Source organism: Malania oleifera, chromosome 6 (assembly GCF_029873635.1).
Source record: "Malania oleifera isolate guangnan ecotype guangnan chromosome 6, ASM2987363v1, whole genome shotgun sequence".
Taxonomy (NCBI): Eukaryota; Viridiplantae; Streptophyta; class Magnoliopsida; order Santalales; family Ximeniaceae; genus Malania; species Malania oleifera.
In genome coordinates, this window is record NC_080422.1 from 86,799,196 (window position 1) to 86,804,120 (window position 4,925).

A 4,925-nucleotide genomic window follows, 5' to 3' on the forward strand; every position below is an offset into this window, starting at 1 on the left:
TCTCTCTCTCTCTCTCTCTCTCTCTCTCTCTCTTTTAATTTGTTGACCTGTAGTTTAATCTTAATTTGGTATGTTCTTTTCACAGGTGATTTGACATGGATTGCAGGGGAGAAATGGTTAAATTAATAATGCCCTTAATATATATAATAATTGATGTTGAAATAAAATAAATAATGTTGAAAGATAGAAATGGGGTAGATGAAATGTACCTACAGTCCATAGTTTATTTATACTTGAAACAGAGGGAGCAAGTGGTCCCCGTTCCACAGCGACAGATTAATTTAATCAATTAATTTAATTAATTTATCCATACTCAGATCAAATTATCAGTGTCGAGCAATGGTTAATAATTATTTAATCATCATTAAAAAACAAAAAACAAAGCTAGAAAATAATATAAATGCTTTCTAGTCAGTCTTTGATATTCAATCAAGTCCATTTCAGTTTCATATTTTAGCAAAAAAATTTTATAGTATTTGGTACACAATATGAAACACATGCATTAATAAATTATTACTGCCATTTTCAAAAGTATTAGGATCAAACATGGAATTTTAGAAGAAAAATGAAGATCAATTGTCTTTCCATCCAAAACCACAAGCAGCAGATACAAAGTAGAGCGGAAATCAATTGTTCAAAACCACTAGCAATTCCAACAAAGTGAATATTTTTACTTCCTAAGTGTTCCAATTTTGGACACTTCAAAAATCAAAACAAAATCTCAAATAAAGCATATTTGAATGAAATGATTTCCTACTATTTTACGCACAAAAATTCAAAAATAACAAATAATAAACGCAACAGTAAAAGCATAAACAAGACAGAAATAGACACCCCAAAGCACCAACAAAATGCAAAATATTTTTGGAATACAAAATAGGTGTATAGGTCTCAAGAGATACTTGGGAGTAGCAAGAGACTGGGAGAGGGGTTCGACAAGGGTCGCGAATTGGCTAGGGCTCCGACCAAACCCAAAATGTCTGGCGAGAAGGCCGTCAGTTGGCTGGGAATAGCGGGAGACTGGGAAAGGGGTTTGACGGGGGTCGCAAGTCCGCTAGGGCTTCGACGAAGCCTGAGACGTTCGGCGAATAGCACGTACTAGGCAGAGAGTAGTGGGAGATTGGGAGAGAGGTTCGCGGGAGTAGAAGGGGAGGAGGAGGAGCCAACTCGAGCAAGAGGGAAAAGTGAGGAGCAGGGGAAAGTGTGGGAAAATATCCCGCGGGAATGGATAAGAGTTTTGGGCATTAGTGACGGTTTCAAAACTGTCACTACTACTCTCCGTCTAATATTTTTTTTTAAATGACATAACATTAGTAACGGTCAATAATTCGTTACTAATAATAGCATATTAGTGACGAATCTAGAAATTAGTCACTAATAAAGGACCAATGGTGACGAATTTGTAAATTCATCACTAATACTCTGAACATAAAATTTTTTATTTTTTTTTTAAAAAAAGAAGTATTAGTGACGAATCTACAAATTCGTCACTATTGGTTACTTATTAATGATGAATTTAAAACATCGTCACTAATACTCTAAATTGAAATTTTTTTTATTTGTTTTAGAAAAAGGCATTATTAGTGACGTTTTCAAATCCGTCACTAATAAGGGACCAATAGTGACGAATTCATTAATTCGTCACTAATACCCTAAACTTAAAATTTTTAATTTTTTTAAAAACAGGAAGTATTAGTGACGGTTCTTGAATCCGTCACTAATAATAGGACAATAGTGACGAATTTAGAAATTCGTCACTAATACTTTGAACTCAAATTTTTTTATTTTTTATTTAAAAAAAATGAAGTATTAGTGATGGTTATCAAATTCGTCACTAATAATGTCTAATAGTGACAAATTTTGTAATTCGTCACTAATACTCTGACCTAATACCCTTAACTAAATTTTTTTATATATTCATAAATATTAGTAGTGACGGTTGGTTAATCGTCACTAATAAGTGACTTTTAGTGACGAATTTAATCCATTACAAATATTTTCCCAGAAAAAATTTCGCTCGAAAATTGTTTACCGCGCAGTTTTTAGTAATGAAAGTATTAGTGACGGTTTCGTCACTAAAAACCTGTTTTTTTGTAGTGACTTTTTGCTCATCTATACAGGCCATCACTGCTAAAATCTCTTCAACATCCGGAACCCAATTCTCAGCTACGATCGAGTCAGGTTCTCCAGCAAAAGAAGGAGGCTTCATCCGCATAAACTGCTCGATTGTGCAGCTACGCTCTCCTTTGCTCCTAGCCATCTCAGCCATCACTTGTTGAGTTATGTTGTGCAAAACGGCCTCTGTATCTCCACCTCCCATACAGGAAGGTCGTGGTCTGTCCCCTTCCACATCTGTACCACTTCTTTCGGGATCCATCCTGAAATACAAAAAACATTGTTTTAAAACCCTATTTTTAGTACAGATCTAATATACTCAAACAACACCCCTGTTCTTACCCCATAATCCAATCCTGCAACCCAGACACACGACTCATCGATAGTTTACTATGGTTTTCCTAAAATTGTCATCCCGGGAAAAACACAGAGACCACCACAAAATCCTATATTTAGACCACAGAACACAACCTCAAATTCTTTTCCTATTTTCTAGTATTGTTCTCGCTGCATTCTAATGTTTACAGAACCTAACAACCTACGCTTTGATACCAAACAGTAACGACCTGCTACTAATTTAATATTTATTATTATTATTATTATTTTTCCTTATTTATATATCATAATTATCAACTGTCTGTAATATTACTGAAATTGGCTCAAGCTCAAAAGAGCACTGATTACGCGCTTAAATTGCGTAATTAGGTGCTTTAATTCATGCATTGGGAATCTTATTTTGTATTTAAATGCCTAGTTACTCTCAATATTTTAAAATTATGTTCTATTTATAATATTTGAGTTTTATTAAGTAATTTATGAAATTTTGGTATTTTTTCTTGTAGGGCAACTATCGGAAGCCAAAAACCAATGACACGACAATTCTTCGTAATCTTGGCATAACTCTCTCATAAAACCTCCAATTCAGATGATTCAGGATGCCATAGAAAGATAAAAAAATGTTCTACAATTTTCATGTTTTGCATTTTGCGAAATAATGGATGCATTAAGATCGAAATCAGACATGAAGTTAGCATATGCCGTTTTATGGATTATTTCGACAATTCTTCGTAATCTTGGCGTAACTTTATCATCCGAGCTTCGATCGAGACGATTCAAAATTCTAGGAAAAGCTGAAAAAGAGCTCTACATCTTTTGTGTTTTAATATTTGAGAGTTACGAGCTTTAAGAGGGTCGAAAGTGGGCTTGAAAGAGGAGGATAGTTCGTGTAACTTTGAAAAACAAAAAATAAAAAATAAATAAAAAAAATGAGATGTGACCCAGCCATGTAGCCTAGTCATCTTAGAAGGGTGAGGTGCTGGGTACATAGAAAGGAAAGACAAAAGAATGGAAGGAAAAAAAGAAAGGAAAGAAAAGCAAAGAAAGAAAGGGCAAAAGGAAAGGAATGGAAAAGTCAACAATGGGGGGTTTCCTTGTGGAGAGAGCCGTGTGCAAGAAGAGAAGGTGGGGGGAGCAGTGTGCGCTGGAGAGAAGGGGAAGGCCGCACCATAGGAGAAAAAAAAAGAATTGATTTTTCTTGGGGAGAAACACAAGGGAGGCCAAACCACATAGAGTTTCTTGGAAAATTTATTTTTTTGGGAGCTTTTTGGTGGATTTATTTTGGGGGTGTTAGGAAGATACACACACAGCTAGCAAAGGAGAGTTGGAAGCACACAAAAATACTATCTTTTCAGAATCGGAAGGAGGCGAACAACTGCGGTGTTCAGGGTGTTTGTGACGCGCGACAGCGGTGCGGCGAGTGTTGATCTTTTTTGTACGCTCCAAATTGAAGAGAATATGGTGAAATCTGTTATGTTGGATTTAATTTTCAGAATGAACTAAAATTTTGAATTCTAGGAAAACGACGTAGCCAATTTCGAACTATGCTTGCTCTTTGATGCTAATCTGAAATAGTTTTCATTAATGTTTGTTTGAGTTATTCTGTGCCTAATGCTTTTAATTAACTGGCCATTAATTAAATGATTTTAGTCTTGTGATTTGCTACCGAAAGGGGGGATTATAGGATAGATCTTGGATAATTCAGCGTAGGTAAATATAGAGATCGAAAGACTTGTATGAACCTACGTAGCATTAAAAATCGAGGGTCTTACTGCGTTCTTACGTTATTAATTTGCATACTCTTATGTTAAATAATAAACAAGAATAGAATTTGATTGACTATCGAAAGAGGTTTTTGGAAAAATTGGCGATTTGCTAACAAACAAAGAAAACGAAATTGAATTAGCTAAATGAGTAAAGCATAGTGAGAAACTAGGTGAAATCGGTTTCCTAGAAGTTTTCATCATCATCAATTTGACACACGATATCCAGTTTTAAATTCTCCTGAATAGTTTATTTAAAGTAGCTTTGTTTAAATTTTGCAGTCTAAAATTATTAATTTTTCTAAATAAAATCAAGGTTAGTAAAATTTCAGTACTTGGTAAAATTAAGACATCAATCCCTGAGGACGATACTTTACACATCATTATATTATAAAACTATGATACTGTGCACTTGCAGTTTGCACCGGTCAAGTTTTTGGCACTGATGCCGGGGATTGAGTTTATTTTATTTTTGCCAATATCGATACAAAGTAATCTTGGTTTTAATTTAGAATTCTCTTTTTATATTTTTATTTATTTATTTTCTTTATTTTATTTATTTATTTATTTTTTTTGTATTTCTGGTGTGTGTTTTTTTTTTATCTTGGATGCGTAGGACTAGAACACGTGACATTATTCCTTTTGATTCGGAGATTGAAAGAATGCTCAGAGCACTAAGGAAAAAGAGGGTATTAGCCATGGAGAACGGAC